This window comes from Amblyraja radiata, chromosome 21 (genome assembly GCF_010909765.2).
Source record: "Amblyraja radiata isolate CabotCenter1 chromosome 21, sAmbRad1.1.pri, whole genome shotgun sequence".
In the NCBI taxonomy this organism is placed as follows: domain Eukaryota; kingdom Metazoa; phylum Chordata; class Chondrichthyes; order Rajiformes; family Rajidae; genus Amblyraja; species Amblyraja radiata.
This window is the reverse complement of record NC_045976.1, coordinates 31,081,994-31,102,302: the sequence shown is the minus strand read 5'-3', so window position 1 is coordinate 31,102,302 and position 20,309 is coordinate 31,081,994. Positions and strand designations below refer to the sequence as shown.

Below are 20,309 nucleotides of genomic sequence, written 5' to 3'. Positions count from 1 at the left end.
GATTGGGAGCAGACGGATTGGTTGGTCTTTTCCAGGAAGGATGGAGAATCGGCTGAGAACACTGGATACGGCAAAGACTACAGGACCAGACGACATTTCAGCCGTGGTCCTGAATACCTGTGCTCAGAAGTAGCTGCACCTCAGACCAATTGGTTTCAGTTCAGTGACTAGACTGGCACCCACCCTCAATGTGGAGAATTGCCCAGGTTAGTCCAGTTCTCAAAAGGCAGGATCAATCCAATCAGGTATCAGCAGCCAATCAGTCTACTTTGATCATCAGCAAATGGCATTTACACCCCACAACCGAGGTACTGAGCCCCGTGTAGCTTTACGGCACAGCTGCAGAAAACATCAGACCGCAGCTGGAGCACCATGCACTGGTTTTGATCACCACACTGTAGGAAAGGTAATCGGGAGCAGAGACGATTCTCCAGGACGATGCTTGGGTCAGAGCATGACAGATATGAGGAGACTGGATAGTCTGTTGTTGAAGAAGGAACTGCAGATGCTGGAAAATCGAAGGTAGACACAAAATGCTGGAGTAACTCAGTGGGACAGGCAGCATCTCTGGAGAGAAGGAATGGGAGATGTTTCGGGTCGAGAACCTTCTTCAGACATTGTCTATACCTTTGCCCTCACAGAGGCTGTCTGACCTCCTGGGTTCTCCAGCAGCTTGTCTTTGCTCCTGGAGAGGTTGTTCAGAAAATCGAGCAATGTTGGTGCTGTGCTGGAAGGAAAATATTGCAGATGCTGGAAATACAGAATTAACATTTTGGAAATACAGAGCAGGGCACACAGCATCACCAGGGGGAAAGACAGAGTTCACACTGGAGTAAATATTAATTAGAACAGGAAAGCTGTAGTAACTTAACAAGTTTTTGATTGTAGAGAATGGTGGGTGGGGGGCAGGAGTGGGAGAGAGACCCATGGAAGTGACTGATGTTAGTTCACAGTATTTTTTTCCAAGCTGTATTTGCTTTAGCTATCTTTACAACACTGTTCAATTTTAGAAATTACATGAGAATTGTAGCACTCTTCAGAAGCTGAACTGGTTTAACAAAACCAAGATAGATCTCAGATTGTTGAAGTCCAGGGGATTTGCATATCCTGTTTCAGTGTAACTCATTTCTGAGCAAATGTGATGTTTTTCTCTCAAACACGTGAGCTGTGGTCATTTCCATATAGTGATATGAGTATGGATGATAAAACTGGGATTTGTTGCCAAAACCTGTTGCTGGGAGATGTGCAGGTGCAAAGTTTTGAGATATTCCTGTGTGTTTCCTGATCACTTCTGAGGACATTTGATAAATGGACGTATTAATGAGAGTTTAGTCACACAATTGTCAGAGCAGCGATGACCAGCAAGTTCCATCCAAAGGAACTTCACTGAAAAGTTGAGTTTTTACAACATTCCGACAGCTTCATTTACTTGTTTCAAGGGCATCCTTCATTAGTGCGTTGCTGATCGATTTAATGCAATTGTTCTGACCCAGGCTGTCCGTCAACTTCCAGCACAACACCACTGTCTCAGTTGGTGCTCTGCCTTTCACACCTTGCCAGTGGTAAACACAACTCTGTTACATTGAGGGAGGAGGAGCCATCTTGGTGAACGGCTGCTAGCCAGCAGCCGTCCGTTTTAAATTCGTTTTTTTAATAGTTTTTAGTGAGTCCTGTTTTTTGTTTGTAGGGGATATGGTCTTTTTAATGTGGGTGGTAGGTGTAAACTTTATTTCTAGGTCCCTACCTGGTCGGTGTGGCAGCCTTTTCTCCGGGCTGCCCGTCGACCCGTCCTCGTGGCCTACCAGTGGGCTTGGAGCGCCGTTTCCTGGCGGGGACCGCCCAGCACCTCGGCCTCGGCGGCGGCACAGTTTTGAAGCGCCATCGCGGAGAGGAGCGGGCGACGCCTTGCCTGGGTCGCCGCGCTGGACCGCCGAGAGCAACATCTCCGGGCTGCGGGTATGCGGAGCGGAGAGGTGGCAGTGCGGAGAGGCGGCGGTGCGGAGAGGCGGCGCCGACTTTTTCATCGGGAGCCTGGGAGCTCCAAACCGGCGCGGCCTTGTCGGCTTCGGCAGCCGCGGGCTCCAACCAGGAAGCGGCCGTTCCAGGTGGCCCAGCCGCCGAAAGGACTCTCCCGAAGCCGGGACAAGACCACCCGGTGAGAACGGCCAAGAACATCGGGCCTCCGTAGAGGCAATTGCGGTGGCCTCAATAGGCCTGACTTTGGGGTCAACATGGGGTGGGGACTGGACATTGTGCCTTCCTCCACAGTGCTATCCAATGTGGGGGGATGATTTTTTTGTCTAATTGTAGTCCTGTAGGTCTGTGTCCAAGATGGCTGCCGTGAAGAGAGAGTGGACGCTGGCGCGCTTTGGCTGCCGCTGCTCTCTCTTCACACTGTGTTTTTGATTTTCTGTTTTTGGATTGAATTCTGTTTTTAATTTGTGTCTCTGTGATGTCTTTATTACTTGTTATATTCCGATTATATGTTATTCCGATTACTATGTAAGGTGTCCTTGAGATGTCTGAAAGGCGTCCATTAAATAAAATTTATTATTATGATTATTATTGTTGGTGCTGTGCTGGAAGGAAAATATTGCAGATGCTGGAAATATAAAATTAACATTTTGGAAATACAGAGCAGGGCACACAGCATCACCAGGGGGGAAGACAGAGTTCACTGGAGTAAATATTCATTGGAACTAAAAAACGGTAGTGACTTAACAAGTTTTTGATTATAGAGAATGCTGGGTAGAGGGAGGGCAGGAGAGAGGGAGAGAGACCCATGGAAGTGACTAATATTAGTATTTTTTTCCAAGCTGTATTTGCTTTAGCTATCTTTACAACACTGTTCAATTTTAGAAATTACATGAAAACTGTAGCACTCTTCAGAAGCTGAACTGGTTTAACAAAACCAAGATAGATTTCAGATTGTTGAAGTCCAGGGGATTTGCATATCTTGCTTCAGTGTAACTCACTTCTGAGACCAGATGTGACGTTTTTCTCTCTGAGCTGTGGTCATTTCCATATAGTGATATGAGTATGGATGATAAAACTGGGATTTGTTGCCAAAACCTGTTGCTGGGAGATGTATCAGTTACTGCTCTGCCCTTCACACCTTGCCAGTGGTAAACACAATTCTGTGTCAGCACATTTTTCACCATCAGCATTGCTTTTGACTTCACTAACCAGTACTTTGCTGTTTGAGCCGACAATATTTCAACATAAAATTTACCCACGGTGTGTTTTTAGCATAAAGTGTTTGAAAACAATAACAGTCCAGAAATATTTGAACTTTGACATGTACATTAACAACATTTCACCACAAGAATAACATTACCTTTAACAACACCTGCCACCATCTTGCCCACTTGCTTCACCTTTCTCTACCACTTGCATTCTCTTTGCATCTCTTCACATCTCACCCTCTCTCCCACCCTTGCACCATAAGTAAATAATATACACTCTGTCTTTACATCCAAGACTTCAATACATTTTGTAAAAAGCTGAAGGCCACTGCTGATTCTTATGGCTTCCCACGTAACGTTCTGCCATCCTAGGACAGTTTATTCTTAACTCTGGTTTCTGTCCTTTAGACAACTCTCTGTCAATGTCACCTCCACCAGCCCCATGAGCCCAAGTGCCACAGTAAACATTGATGTGGCATCGTCAACTCTTGCTTCCTCTCTCCACAGATACTGTCTGACATGCTCGGTATTTAACACGAGCAGCAAACGCAGTGAATTGTATTCCACAGCTATGATGATGTTTCGTTCTCTGTCTCCCCTATCCCAAGTCACCCCCTTCTACTAACACACCTTCCAGACAGAACCTGTTGTGATTAACCCTCACCGCTTCCTCTCAGCTTCACCAGCGTCATTCAGATTCACCCGCTCATCTCTAGTTTGAAAACCCGTACCTCCAGATTCAGGGAGTGTCTTCCCAGCTGTTTTCAGGCAACTGAACCATCCTCACACCAGCTGGAGAGCAGTCCTGCCCCATCCAATCTGTGCCATCTCTTTGATCGTGTGATCCCTTTAGCACAATTCTCCTGCTCTTTCCCCCAAACTACTGGAAATTGTTCCTTCACACATTCGGCCAAATCCGTTGAAAGTTATTTTTTACTCTGCTTCCACCAGCCTTTCAGTCCGTGAGTTTCAGATCATGACAACTTCCTGAACAAAACAGATTCCTCCTGTCCCCTCTGCCCCGTTTGCCAATGATCTCAGATGTCCATCCTCTAGTCCGTGCTCCTGCTCCCTGACAGAGAGCTCAGTAACTGAAATTCACGAAGCGATGTGCTGCAGTATTTGCTACCTCATCACCTCAGCCAGCTGGGAGACACCCGCTGAGGGAAATCACTTCATCACCTCACCTCTGATTCATTAAACAATAACTTCCACGCATTGAGAAGTTCGTGAAGGTCCCAGATTTCCACATTGTTCTCCTGTAGTCTCTGTGACCAGTCTCTGTGAACAGCTTCTCATCATTTACTCCATTGAATCCATTTTGCGGATGGCACACACAATAGCCATGGGTTGCCTGTGGTGGAGAGAGGGATTCTTCAGGGTGGGGAGTGGGCTGCAACTGAACTGGGCTGCAATATCCTGAATGCATTCCAGAGTGTTGGACCTGCACTCATCCGGGAAAGCAGAGGGATCCCACAATGCTCCTGATCTCACAACTTGTAGATGATGGGAAGAGTTTACCATGTGATAGGTTAATCACTTGCTGAGTTATAACCAGCCTCGGATCTGACCTCACATCTGCAGGATTAATTAACATAGAACAGAGACCAGTTGAGCACCAGAAAAGTCCTTTCAACCCACAACATCCATGGACAACATGATGCCAAGATATACAAATCTCCTCCATCTCCACAAGGTATATATCCTTCCTTTCACTGTATATCGATCTGCCTATCTAAAAGCCTCTGATATCCCACTATTGTATCTGCCTCCACCACCCCTGGTAGAGCATTTCAGGCACCCACCACTCTACATAAATGACTGCCTCACAAATCTGATTGAAATTATGCCTTGCTCACTTTAATGCTATGCCCTCCAGTCTTTGACATTCCACCCTGGGAAAATAGTCTGGATGAACTGCTTCATTTGTGAAGAGCTGTGAATGGAACTGAATATTGTGCAATCATCAGGGAACATCCCCACTTCTGACCTTCAGATGGATGGAACGTCATTGATGAATCATCTGATGATGGTTGTGTCTGGGACACTGCCCTAAGGAACTCCTGCAGTGATGTCCTGGGGCTGGGATGTTGAACCACAGCCATCCTACTTTATGTGGGGAATGAATCCAACCATTGACGTATTCTCCCCTTGACGATCCTTGTCTCAGAATGACCAGGTCCCCTCGATGCTGCACTCAGTCAAATGCTGCCTTGTTTTCAAGGAGCCTCACTCTGGTCTCACCTCCGGAATGCAGCTCTTTGCTCCGTGATTGGATCAAGGCTGTGATGCGGTTCAGAGCCGAGTGATCTTGGTGAAACCCACACTGAGCGTGGGCAAGTTGATTATTGGAGGGGAAGTGACACTTGCCCGCACTGTGGACAACTCCTGATGATTGGGAGCAGCCTGGTTGTCTGGTCAATGGCTGGACTGGATTTGTCCAGCTTTATTGTGGGGTCCAATTTATGGGCCAATACCTGGTGAAGACTTTGGAGAGGAAAGGAAGTTTGGAAACAGGGTGGTTGGAAGGAAGGTCAAGGAATGGCTGTTGATTGGAGGGGTGAAGATGCCAGTCTGAAGATGAAGGCAATGTGTCCTGTGTTTGTCCTCTGGATGTCACCAGTGGTTTTATCAGCACTAAAGACTAAAGCACTCATAATGCTGACCAGAGGAAGGCTTCAACCATGTCCTGGAGTGCTGACGCAGGCGTGAAACCCAAAACATTCACTCTACCTTTGCCCCCACAGATGCTGCCTGACATGTTGCGTTTTTCCAGCGGCTTTTTATTTGGTCCCGGAGAGTTTGTTTAGAAAAAACGTGCAAGATTGTTCCTTCACTGGAAGGAAAATATTGCAGACGCTGGAATTACAGAATTAAAAGTTTGGAAATACACAGCAGGCCACACAACATCACAAGGGGGAGATTGTGCATAATGTTGGTTGGAGGGCAGAAAAGAGGGAGAGTGACCCATGGAATTGGCAGTGACTTTAATTAGATGAATGTAAATTTTCCAAGTGTATTTGTTTTAGTACCTTTACAACACTTTTCCATTGCAGAAGTTTTATGATAACAATAGCACTTTTTAGAGCATGAACTGGTTTAATAAAAACAAGATGGATCTCAGATTGTGGAAGGAGAGGTGATTTGCATATCATGTTCAGTGTAACTCAATTTGAGACCTGACGTGTTGTTTTTTGTCTCTAATATCTGAGCTGTGTTCACTTCCATCTTGTGCTATGACATGGCTGATAAAACTGGGTTTTGCTGCCAAATGATAGTGCAACTTTTGAGATTATATTGTGACTATGTTGATAATGTATGAGGACAGATGATAAAGGGCCAATCATTTAGGTGAGAGTTTAGAGTCAGAGCAGCGATGGCCAGGAGGTTCCGTCCAAAGGAGCTTCACTGAAGAGTTGGGTTTTTACAATATTCCGACAACTTCATTTACTGAGACACCTCCTGAATATGATAGTGGGCAGCACAGTCCACACACCGCCAGAGACCTGCATTTTATCCTGACCTCAGCTGCAGTCTGTGTGGAGTTTTGACATTCTCCCTGTGATCATGTGGGTTTCCTCTGCCTGCACTAGTTTCCTCGCACATCCCAAACTAACAGTAACATTCTGTGTATTCTAATAATCCACCCCAGTACCAGGCTCTCCAGACAGACAAAACAGCCTCTCATTATCCACCCATCAGACCCTCTCCAAATCCTGTAAGTCTCACTGAGACCACCTGCAATCTTTTCTAAACACCAAAGGGTCTAATTTTCCTCAATCTCTCTTCAAAGATATACTATTCTTCAATTTTGTATGTGGTCTCACTCAGGCATAGGTGAGGCCAAGGACAGCGAGGTTGGTATGAGAATAGAATGGGGAATTAAAATGGTCAACAACATAGAAACATAGAAATATAGAAAATACGTGTATGTGTAGGCCATTTGGTCCTTCAAGCCAGCACTGCCATTCAATATGATCATGGCTGATCATCCAAAATCAGTACCCCGTTCCGGCTTTTTCCCCATGTCCCTTGATTCCCTGAGTCCTAAGAGCTAAATCTAACTTCTACTTCTTCTTGTGTATGGCGTTCACAGCCGAAAGTTGTAAGATGACTGGTTCTGTTTGATCTTCTGTTTGTGCACGCCAGGTTGATTGCATTCGTCGATGCAGTGTAGACCACGTGAAGGTTGCAATCTCCCACCCCATCTAACTCTTGAAAACCTGGAGATTCAGCAGTATGTGGCAGCAGAGTGTGTGTTCACTGAAATGCCTAGTCTTTTCAAACTTTCCTCATATGACAGTCCCGCCATCCCAGGGATCAATCTCGAGAACCTACGCTGCACTGCCTCAATCACAAGTATGTTCTTCCTCAAATTAGGAGACCAAAACTGTACACAATACTCCAGATGTGGTCTTACCAGAGCCCTATACAACTGCAGAAGAACCTCTTTACTCGTATACTGGCTTTCTTCACTGACTGCTGTAACTGCACGCCAACTTTCAGTGACTGGTGTACAAGGACACCCAGGTCTCGCTGTACCTCCCACATACCTAACCTAACCCCATTGAGATAATAATCTGCCCCCTTGTTTTTGCCGCCAACGTGGATAACCTCACATTGATCTATATTAAACTGCATCTGCCTCGCATCTGCCCACTCACACAACCTGTCCAGGTCACCCTGCAACCTCCTAATATCCTCTTCACAGTTCACACTGCCACCCAGCTTTGTGTCATCCGCAAACTTGCTAGTGCTGCTCCTAATTCGCTCTTCCAAATCATTAATATAAAGGGTAAACAGTTGCGGCCCCAACACCGAGCGTTGCGGCACTCCACTCGCCACTGCCTGCCATTCTGAAAAGGACCCGTTTATTCCTACTCTTTGCTTCCTTTCTGCCAAACAATTTTCTATCCACGTCAACACCCTACCCCCAATATCATGTAGCGGAAATGTCAGAAAATGATGTGTTGGATGTGGAGGCTGGTCGGGTGAATGTTGAGGACCCGGGGGACTATCCTTGTTCCACCTAGGGGGAGGGGAAAGGGAGCAGAACTGCAGGAAACAGAAGAATTGGGACCCATGTGACTGCTCATGTGACTTGGTACTTGGTACCATTCCAAAACGCTTGAAACTTATAAGATTGTTAAGGGCTTGGACACACTAGAGGCAGGAAACATGTTCCCCGATGTTGGGGGAGTCCAGAACCAGGGTTGAGAATAAGGAGTATAAGGAGAATAATGAGTAGGCCATTTAGAACGGAGACGAGGAAACTCATTTACTCACAGAGAGTGGTGAGTTTGTGCAATTTTCTGCCTGAGGGTGGTGGAGGCAGGTTCTCTGGATGCTTTCAAGAGAGAGCTAGATAGGGCTCTTAAAGATAGCGGAGTCAGGGGATATGGGGAGAAGGCATGAACGAGGTACTGATTGGGGATGATCAGCCATTATCACATTAAATCAGCCGTTGAAATAATCGCTGGTAAGTCCAGGCCAATAGCGCTGCTCCCAAATTCAATCTATAACCAATGGCAGGGGACTGCACGCATTTGGCAATGTTTGTGCCAAAGATAATGCCAAATTTAACTGACCTGCCTGTACATGATCGATATGCATGATCCCGCACAACTATATACTACTAAAAGTGTCGACTTGTTGTTTGTCTGTGATCTCAGGAGCTACGCCAAAACAGTATAAGGCAGCGCAAATGTTTTTGCAGAAGCTTACTCTGCTTTTTCCCGTGGTGGTTCCTATCAAGTTTCTTCTCCCTGCAGTCCGTCCTTTCACCCTTTTTTATTTTTATTTTTAGTCCTGTCAAAAAACAAATGTTAGTTGGAGGTCTTTTATGTGGTGGGTGGGGGGAGGGGAAGGGGGAAACTTTATTTCTTAGTCCCCTACCTGGTCGTAGAGGCAGCTTCCCTTCGAGCTGTTTCTTCGCCCCTTCCTCGCGGCCTACCATCAAAACTGGAGCAGCGTTTCCTGTCAGGACAGCGCTGGGATACCAACACGGAGCGGGCGATGCCTTACTGGGTCGCCGAGCGGTAAGCTCCGGAGTGCGGTGACCGCCGACTCCAACATCGAGGAGCTGTGGCTGCGGGTGGCGCTGGATTTATAACATCCGAGATCGCCAGAGTCGGAGCTCCAGCCAACGCAGCCTGACAACTACGGGTGCCGCAGTCTCTGGGGAGGGAGCGGCCGCTCCAGACATTTTCCAAGCCCCTGAGGAGTGTTTACCCGACGCCGGAGTTCCAGCTTTCCGGCAAAGAGGGCCTGAAAACATCGGACTGGCTGCGGAGGCCACAAATAGGCCCCGACCTCGGGTATTTCACAGAGGAAGAGGACTTAACTTTTTGTTGCCTTTCCCCACAGTGGAACATTTTGATTCTGTTGTGGGGGGACGTTCTTGTTGAATTCTATGTGTTATGTCATTTTTCCGATTTTTAATTTTTCTATGGATGTACGGAAACTTTATTATTTCTTTTATGTAAAGCACTTTGGTTTCAATGCGAGTTGATTTAAACGCGTTATATAAATACAATTTACTTACTTACTGATGTTATTTTTCACATTATTAATATTTCAAGGATTAAAAAAGGCAACTTTAACAAGATATTTACTATTAAAATCCTTCCTGCCACCTCCCACCAAACCTTGATACCATGTTGCAATACAGGAACACTGTGCTTCCACCAACTGTTCACCTGAATGGGATATCACAGTCCTCCACCTGACATTTGCAACAATGTTGCCATCACACAACACTTACTCCAGCTCCTGGCAGGACAGGAGGGTGAATTGGAATTGCAATTGGGGAAGTGCAATTGCAATTTTTTTTAAGTCCACTGCTGGGGGGAGGCAGGGAATGCTGGAATTTTACGTTTGGCAACGGGTTGAATTGGGGAACTACGCCTCTCGTGGGGGCTACGGGTTACTGGGGAACGGGTTGCGTTGAGGGACCAGGCCTCCTCCCATGTGACAGGGACCCAACGGGTGCCAGTTGGTCTACTCTCCAATAAACTTTCCCTTTTCTCCTTATAGCTATATCCCCTAGTGTTGGACATTTCCACCCTGCGGGGAAAAGGTTCTGAATGTCTACCCTGTCTATGCCTCTCATAATGTTATATATCAAGGTAAAACAAATCCTCTATTAATATAAGAGAGACAGCAGAATCCTTAGAGCTGTTATCTTGTCTCCACACTGAGGAGAAACCCTTAGTTTTGTTGTGTGGCACCACAAACCCACTTAATTCCTGTTTCTGAATTTGAAATCTGGCCTGGATGGCCTGACAGCAGAGTTCCCCGCACATTCTGGGGGATCCTGGGGAAGGACTACACCATGGTCCTGAGGGAGAGCCTGATGACCGGTGAGACTTCTCCACCCCTGTCTTGGTGGAGGGCTGTCATGGTCCTTCTGCCCAAGAAGGATGATCTCCGCCTTCTATAGAACTGGTGCCCGGTCTCCCTCCTCTGTACATAGAAACATAGAAAATAGGTGCACGAGGAGGCCATTCGGCCCTTCGAGCCAGCACCGCCATTCATTGTGATCATGGCTGATCGTCCCCTATCAATACTCCACTAGCCCCTAGAGCTCTATCTAACTCTCTTTTAAATCCATCCAGTTACTTGGCCTCCACTGCCCTCTGTGGCAGGGAATTCCATAAATTCACAACTCTCTGGGTGGAAAAGTTTTTTCTAGCCTCAGTCTTAAATGACCTCCCCTTTATTCTAAGAGTGTGGCCCCTGGTTCTGGACTCGCCCAACATTGGGAACATTTTTCCTACATCTAGCTTGACCAGTCCTTTTATAATTTTATATGTTTCTATAAGATATCCCCTCATCCTTCTAAACTCCAGTGAATACATGCCTAATCTTTTCAATCTTTCCTCGTATGACAGTCCCGCCATCCCAGGGATCAATCTCGTGAACCTACGCTGCACTGCCTCAATCACAAGGATGTCCTTCCTCAAATTAGGAGACCAAAACTGTACACAATACTCCAGATGTGGTCTCACCAGAGCCCTATACAACTGCAGAAGAACCTCTTTACTCCTATATTGAAATCCAACATTCCATTAGCTTTCTTCACTGCCTTCTTCACTTGTACCGACTACAAGGTCTTTGCAAAGGCAATGGCCAACCGTCTAGGTCCAGTGCTGGTCCAAGTGATCCACGCTGACCACTTACACACTCTCGGGCCGGTCCATCCAGGTTAATATCCATCTGTGCCGGGTCCTGGTCTACCTGGCTCAGGAGACTGGTGTACCAACTGCCTTTCTCTCCCTCGACCAGGAAAATGCTTTCTACAGGGTGGATCTTGAGTATCTGCTGAGGACTCTGCGGGCGTTTGGGTTCAGACCGCACTTTTTGGTCCGGATCCGGCTTTTATACGCCGCCGCGGAGTGCCTCGTCAAAGTAAAAGGATCCTTGTCGACCCCCATTCTCTCTTGAAATGCTCCTTACATTAACTCTAATGCTCCTTGCATTAAAGTAAATAAAGCTCAACCTACCGGCTCTCTCAAGGTTCCCTTCCTGTCTCTGCTTACTGTCCTTGCTGCACTAGCCTGTTCCATTTTCTACAAATGAGTCATGTTGCACTGTTTTGATTTCATCCCACTGGTTTCATCACTCGTAACAAGCACTAGCAAACCTCCCTGCAAGGATGGTGGTCCCCTTCTAGTACCAAGAGAACCCTGATTTCCTGGTCACTCTTATCAAATCAGTTCTGGTGTTTCTAGGAGAGAATCTTTGGTGCAGAATACTCAACTACACATTAGGGTGATTCAGATCCTATGGATAGTGGCAGTTGTGTAAAGAGGTATTGTTTAAGAAAATCCTTGAGATCTTCAACATTGTTTTGCTTGCCGCAAAGTTTCTGCTGGTGCCTTTGTTAATAGGCCAGGTTGATAAAGGTGAGCATATTGGTCATGGGAACATGCTTTGATGTGGATATATTTGCGACATACTTTAATAGCTGCAAAGTTTGGTTTGGAGATCGAGTTCTGTCTCAGATACAAAGGGTGTAGATGGGACCATGTTCTAAGCATTTCATCAGGATGGTTCTATTGGAGTCGGTGTTCCTTACTCCCTCCTTGACAATTGCTCTACCAGAGGCTTGTTCCTTTTTATATGCTTGGCATTGATGTCAATTCAATTTACTATGGCCTTCATCTCTGCATGGCGGTTGCAAGTGTGCATCCTTGGTGCATACTGTACCCAGCCATAATTTTGGGTAGTTTATGAAGAAGCTCAAATAATAGTACAATTCATACCAGGGAAAATTAACCTGGCCTAGAATTGTTGTCCATCTTGCAGCTGGATGGCTGGATTTGGCTGTGGACTATCTCTTCAAATTGTGATTATGACTGCTATTGGAGATGAATCTCAGCTGGGTATCTCTTGTCATGCGCTACTTATTATTCGAGGCCATGGCATAATCTGGACCCTTGGTTTCAGATTATTTTTAGAACATCGAAATGATTAACCCTTGCAATGTTGACACTTGTCCACCTTTCCTATTACGAACAAACGCTACACTGGAACAAAATCCTGAATTTGGTTGGCAAATAGTTAATAGTTTTCTTGTCTGCACCCTTTTGTTTCTAATGGAGGCCTCAGTAACCTCTTGTATCTGTGCACACTGCCAGATCATGTGCTGAGTGTGGGCGATGAACCTCGCCAGGTACTGCTGCGAGTTTATGGCGCCATCTGCAGGTAAGTGGCAAAACCATTTAAACTCTTGGACTATTTGAAAATTGTTTCCCATATCAAATTGGGACCCCTTTAAAGAATTATCGATTCCTTTATCTTCATTTTTGCTCTGCCAACTTTGCCCACTTTTAACGTGCTTACACTTGTAGCACTTTAATCGACTTGTCAAGTGTCTGCAAAATGTTCACTCGAACTGCATAGCTGAATACTGAAAATTATTTTTCACTCACTAGAGGGCAGAAGAATTTCTTTTAACTGGGATAAGACTCGGGGATTTGATGTATGTTAAGCTTGTTCACACCACAGAAGTGAACATTTGTTTAGCATCAGATAGACACAAAAAGCTGGAGTAGCTCAGCGGAACAGGCAACATCTATGGAGAGAAGGAATTGGTGACATTTCAGGTCGAGACCCTTCTTCAGAAAACGCCTCGATCCGAAACGCCACCCAATCCTTCTCTCCAGAGATGCTGTACTTGCGGCAGGATTTTAATTGATAGTACCTGGCTGCAATAAAATTCTCCCTGGTTAGGAACAAGGAGAGTACTGAATTTGGATGAAGGCATATCTTTCCACATGAATTGCACACTACAGCACAGCTTTGTTCATCTAGGAATTGGAGATTGCACAAAATGAGGTCATTTGATCTATCAAGTGTGTGACCTTCTAGTGCTACATCCAGAAGACGCCTGTTTCAAGATGTTACACCAAAAAAGGAGGTAACTTCTTAAATTGGGATTTGTGCTGTTAAATCGAAAACCATGTTTCTGTTTCCATGTTGCTATGACATACAGTGGCTTGCAAAAGTATTCATACCCCTTGAACTTTTCCACATTTTGTCACGTTGCAACCACAAACGTAAATGTATTTTATTGGGATTTTATGTTATAGACCAACACAAAGTGGCGCATAATTGTGACGTGGAAGGAAAATGATACATGGTTTTCAAATTTTTTTACAAATAAAAAACTGAAAAGTGTGGCGTGCAAAAGTATTCAGCCCCCTTTACTCTGATACCCCTAAATAAAATCCAGTGCAACCAATTGCCTTCAGAAGTCACCTAATTAGTAAATTGAGTCCACTTGTGTGTAATCTAATCTCAGTATAAATACAGCTGTACTGTGAAGGCCTCAGACGTTTGTTAGAGAACATTAGTGAACAAACAGCATCATGAACCCCAAGGAACACACCAGACAGGTCAGGGATAAAGTTGTGGAGAAGTTTAAAGCAGGGTTAGGTTATAAAAAATATCCCAAGCTTTGAACATCTCACGGAGCACTGTTCAATCCATCATCCGCAAATGGAAAAAGTATGGCACAACTGCAAACCTATCAAGACATGGCCGTCCACCTAAACTGACAGGCCGGGCAAGGAGATCATTGATCAGAGAAGCAGCCAAGAGGCCCATGGTAACTCTGGAGGAGCTGCAGAGATCCACAGCTCAGGTGGGAGAATCTGTCCACAGGACAACTATTAGTCGTGCACTCCACAAATCGGGCCTTTATGGAAGAGTGGCAAGAAGAAAGCCATTGTTGAAAAAAAGCCATAAGAAGTCCCGTTTGCAGTTTGCCACAAGCCATGTGGGGGACACAGCAAACATGTGGAGGAAGGTGCTCTGGTCAGATGAGACCAAAATTGAAGTTTTTGGCCTAAATGCAAAACGCTATGTGTGGTGGAAAACTAACACTGCACATCACCCTGAACACACCATCCCCACTATGAAACATGGTGGTGGCAGCATCATGCTGTGGAGATCTTTTTCTTCAGCAGGGACAGGGAAGCTGGTCAGGGAGGAGGAGCCATCTTGGTGAACGGCTGCTAGCCAGCAGCCGTCCGTTTTAATTCGTTTTTTTAAATAGTTTTTAGTGAGTCCTGTTTTTTGTTTGTAGGGGATATGGACTTTTTAATGTGGGGGTAGGTGTAAACTTTATTTCTAGGTCCCTACCTGGTCGGTGTGGCAGCCTTTTCTCCTGGCTGCCCGTCGACCCGTCCTCGTGGCCTACCAGCGGGCTTGGAGTGCCGTTTCCTGGCGGGGACCGCCCAGCACCTCGGCCTCGGTGGCGGCACAGCGCTGGAGCGCTATCGCGGAGCGGAGTGGAGCAGGCGATGCCTTGCCTGGGTCGCCGCGCTGGAGCGACGCGCTGGAGCTCTGGTGAGCTGGACCGCCGAGAGCAACATCTCCGGGCTGCGGGTCTGCGGAGCGGAGAGGCGGCGTGCGGAGAGGCGGCGTGCGGAGAGGCGGCGTGCGGAGAGGCGGCAGTGCGGAGAGGCGGCAGTGCGGAGAGGCGGCAGTGCGGAGAGGCGGCGCCAACTTTATCATCGGGAGCCTGGGAGCTTCAAACCGGCGCGGCCTTGTCGGCTTCGGCAGCCGCGGTCTCCAACCAGGAAGCGGCCGTTCCAGGTGGCCCAGCCGCCGAGAGGACTCTCCCGACGCCGGGGCAAGACCACCCGGTGAGAACGGCCAGGGACATCGGGCCTCCGCAGAGGCAATTGCGGTGGCCTCACTAGGCCTGACTTTGGGGTGAACTTGGGTGGGGACTGGACATTGTGCCTTCCCCCACAGTGCTATCCACTGTGGGGGGATGATTTTTTTTGTCTAATTGTAATCCTGTAAGTCTGTGGCCTAGATGGCTGCCGTGAAGAGAGAGTGGACGCTGGCGCGCTTTGGCTGCCGCTGCTCTCTCTTCACATTGTGTTTTTGATTTTCTGTTTTTGGATTGAACTATGTTTTTAATTTGTGTCTCTGTGATGTCTTTATTACTTATTTTATTCCGATTATATGTTTTTATTCCGATTATCTATGTAAGGTGTCCTTGAGATGTCTGAAAGGCGCCCATTAAATAAAATTTATTATTATTATAGAGTTGATGGGAAGATGGATGGAGCCAAATACAGGGCAATCTTGGAAGAAAACCTGTTAGAGTCTGCAAAAGACTTGAGACTGGGGCGGAGGTTCACCTACCAGCAGGACAACGACCCTAAACATACAGCCAGAGCTACAATGGAATGGTTTAGATCAAAGCATATTCATGTGTTAGAATGGCCCAGTCAAAGTCCAGACCTAAATCCAATTGAGAATCTCTGGCAAGACTTGAAAATTGTTGTTCACAGACGCTCTCCATCCAATCTGACTGAGCTTGAGCTATTTTGCAAAGAAGAATGGGCAAACATTTCAGTCTCTAGATGTGCAAAGCTGATAGAGACATACCCCAAAAGACTTGCAGCTGTAATTGCAGCGAAAGGTGGTTCTACAAAGTATTGACTCAGGGGGGCTGAATACTTTTGCACGCCACACTTTTCAGTTTTTTATTTGTAAAAAAATTTGAAAACCATGTATCATTTTCCTTCCACTTCACAATTATGCACCACTTTGTGTTGGTCTATCACATAAAATCCCATTAAAATACATTTACGTTTGTGGTTGTAACGTGACAAAATGTGGAAAAGTTCAAGGGGTATGAAAACTTTTGCAAGCCACTGTATGCTGAAGTATTTTTATGGTCCTGAGTTATCAGCTTTCATTTTACTACTTGGTTTCTCATTAAGTAATATTAGAGTTTGGGAATCGCAACATAATTTTGTGTGCTTGTGATTTCAAGTCATGTGAAAACACTCTTGTGAATAGCACCAAACAATGGACCCACTTAATACCTTTTAGTCATGTATATTTTATTCTACTTTTAGTTCTAAGATGGACAATTCTTTGCTCTGCCTATATTCCTGGCCTAAAACTCCCATCTCTTTCTTGCTTCTCTAGTGTGAAAAGCCTGTGGATATGTTTATCACACCAGAGGCCCAATACACACCTGGTCCTACTTCCCTCATTTTACTTTCAAGCCATATCCCATGTTACCCAGTCCCTAACTAAAAATAATGGCTCCTTTTGATGCATGTTCTAATGGTCCTGCAGCTAACTGATCCTGCTTTATCAATGCAGGCATCCTGCATTAATTGCTTACTACTGTGATAAGAATATGATTGGAGTTTTGTTTACTAGCTAATGATATCTCTAGTTTCCAAATTAAACTTGGGTCATTTTCTGATGTACATTTCCCATTTTTAAATTTGGCCATTCATGTAGCCACATACATTAAGCAAAATGTGCAGAAAGGGAATATATTTAGATTTGTATCTAACCTATGACATCCTGGCCATGTTTGATGTCTGGAGAGTTTTACTTTGTATCTAGTTAGGGATCTTGGCAAGAGTAGTGCCCATTAGAGATGTTATACATGTCCTGGGAATGTACACTAGGATGGTGAAGTAAAACACTTTTATTGCCCATCTTGAGCTACATATTGTTCAAATGAAGAAATCTATAGACAAGGGGCAAAGGACATTTATTGTCACATGCACCAATTGGTGCAGTGAAATGTGAGTTACCAAAGTACCACTGGTGCAAATCAAAAAGGAAAATCCAAAAGCATTTGATATGTATGAAGGGTTGGGGGTAACAAGTAAGTGCCATTTGGATCCAAAAATGCAATATGTGCTCACAGATGATGAAAGTGTAGTTTTAAAATAATATTTATTTCTATTCCCTAAAGAGAAGGATATTCTATTTGGAGAGATTTTGGGAGGATAATATTGGAATTCTGGAGCATTTTATGCATGAAGATGCTATTTGCATGCCTTTTGCAAGCTTAAAATGGGCAAAGTTACTATGAAAGGGAGGAGATGGCTGGGACCCTGATGTGTATAATTTTGCTGCCCATGGGTGAAATAACATGATTAGAAGAAAGTTGATGTGGTGCCCTTATTCAAGCAAAGGAATGGGGATAAACCAAATAATTCATGGACTATTTATTGAGTCCGAATGAAATTACTGAAAAACATTGTAATTACTGTATTTGGAAAGACAGGAATGCAGTGTCATTTTAGTGCGATATCCCGTTTAACCACTTGTTTTCTTTTGTTTGAAGAGGCAACAATGTATTGATGAGAGCAGTGCAGTTTATATACTTCAGTTAGGTCTTTGACAAAGGTCCATGTAGGAAACTCATCCAATGTTTGCAGCACATGGGATTCAGGGGAAGTTGGCAAATTGGATCCAAAGCCAGCTTGATGATAGAGGGTGAAATGGAAGCCTGTGGGAAGTAATGTACCACAGGCCCTAGTATTGGGACCTTTATTTATTGTCTATATCATTTCAATTATTATGAAAGTAGATTCGTGAAAATTGATTTGACATGACACAGGTGTTGGTGAGGATTGTAATTGTGGGCTTTAGGATGATATTGATCAGCTGGTAATGTGTAGGAAAGAACTGCAGATGCTGGTTTAAGTCAAAGGTAGAGTAATGGCAGATGGAATTTAATCTTGCAGTGTGGTGTCGTTTGGGAGGACTAAAGGGTCGGGCAAACATCTTGACTGATGGACAGTTCTGAGGAACAGAGGGTCCTTGGTGTATAAGGGCAGCATGGTGGTGCAGAAAGTTGCTGCCTTTCTGTGTCACAGACTTGGGTTCAATCCTGACTTTGGGTGCTCTCTGTACGGAGTTTGTTTGTTCTCCCTGTGACCATGTGGGTTTTCTCCAGGTGCTCTGGTTTCTTCTCTCATTCCAGAGACGTGCAGGTTTGTAGGTTAATTGGCTTCTGTAAATGTTTAGGATAGAACTAGTCAGAGATCACCCTAGTTTAGGATAGAACTAGGGTGATCTCTGGTCGATGTGGACTTGGTGAGCTGAAGGGCCTATATCCAAGCTGTATCTCTAAACTAAATCTGATTCCTGAAGGTGGCAGCCTGGATTCATAATATGGTAGAAGATGCCATATGGATACATGACTGGATTAGCCAGTGAGGTTGCATAAATTAGGTTCCCATGAATTAGGCCACATCTGGAATATGGCACAGTTTTAGTCACTACAATGTAGGAGCAAGGAGAAACTGGAAATACTAGGTTTGATTTCGATGTAGAAGAAGCTGAAGGGGTTGGGGGAGGGGGGGGGGGGGGAGGGGGGGGGGGGGGGGGCGCAGGCTTGAGGGAGGTATACAAAATTACGAAGGTCCCAAGTCGTTAAAACATTAGAAATTTCAACCGACATCAGAGGTATCTAATACCAGATGACATAACTTTTGGATAAGGAGGATCTGAGAAAAATGTCTCCCCCCCCCCCACTCCCCATCATCCCAAGAGCATGAATGCAATCTGGAATTTATTATTTGAGAAGGTTGTGGAGGCAGGTATATCCATATTTGTTTCTAGGCGAGCACTAGAATCAGTGCATAAACCTTAGACCAAGTAAATGGGATTAATGTATAGGTAAGCACGATGGCATGTACATCCAAAGGACCTATTTCTATGCTGCATAATTACTAACCTGATGCTGTTTAAGTTGCTAATCTATTATCTAATGTAAACTGCCTGTTTTCAAAAGCCATTTCCAGAAAGTAGTGGTCATCCTAATGGATGTGAAGTTTGCTGTTTTGAAAGTAGGCATTTTTGTTGTCCCTCGCAGGGTGTGGATTCTCTGGTACTGGAGAGCGTGATGTTTGCTGTATTGGCAGAACGTGCCTTGGGACCAAGATTATATGGAGTGTTTCCGCGGGGACGTTTGGAGCAATACATTCCAGTATGAAGTTATTTCTCTCCTGTGTTACTTTTAAAATTTGAAAATTGTTCCTGCACCATTTGCAGTATCCATGTACAGTCATTCATCCTCTATGGGGATGCCCTACTCATCAGAGGCCTTGCTGAACTGGTTGCAAATGGTTTACTGCATTGGGCTTGTTGACTAGAATTGGCAGTTGGAGGTGGTATTGAACCTGCTGGCATAGTAAGTGGCCAAAAATGAAATTAACTTGTGCATTCTCTTTGTAGCATGTCCTCTTATTTCTCATCTCCTTCACACAATTATTTTAAGATCTTGTTATTGTCAGTCCAGACCATGCTTCAGTATGGGTGGACCTGGTCTGTTTCCTTTCCTAACCTCTATGTTGTGCAGCTGGTGGGAGATTAGATCTGTGCAGCATTTATAGACCAGATGTGATAAAGAACTCCATGGTATATTTAAGCAATAGTGAAGCAATGTCTAAAATATTCTTTAGGATGTGGACAAGTGTCATTCCTGTATCATCTCATTGTGCATTCTTGCAAAAAGACATATTTGTTCATATTCTTCCCAATTTAATGTAAATGTTTACAACACTATGAATGGAAGCAAAACCAATTAATTTTAGTGTTCTTACTCCATTGATTGGAAGTTCTTCAGATTCTTTATGCAGACAGAACCTTTATCCTTAAAAGGACACGACATGCTGGAGTAACTCAGCCGGTCAGACAGCATTGCTGGAGAACATGGATAGGTGACGGTTTGGGTCGAGACCCTTCTTCAGACATAAAACGTCACTGTTGCACGTTCTCCAGAGATACTGTCTGACATGTACCAGATCAAAACCACCTTAAATTTGCTCATCTGAG

At 45.1% G+C, this 20,309-nt stretch overlaps 1 protein-coding gene across 1 annotated transcript in view; it reads left to right on the top strand.

The window, feature by feature from the left end:
• Positions 1-20,309, top strand: part of LOC116985275 (choline kinase alpha-like) — a 152,323-nt gene that overhangs the window by 65,586 nt on the left and 66,428 nt on the right. The window lies entirely within an intron of this gene.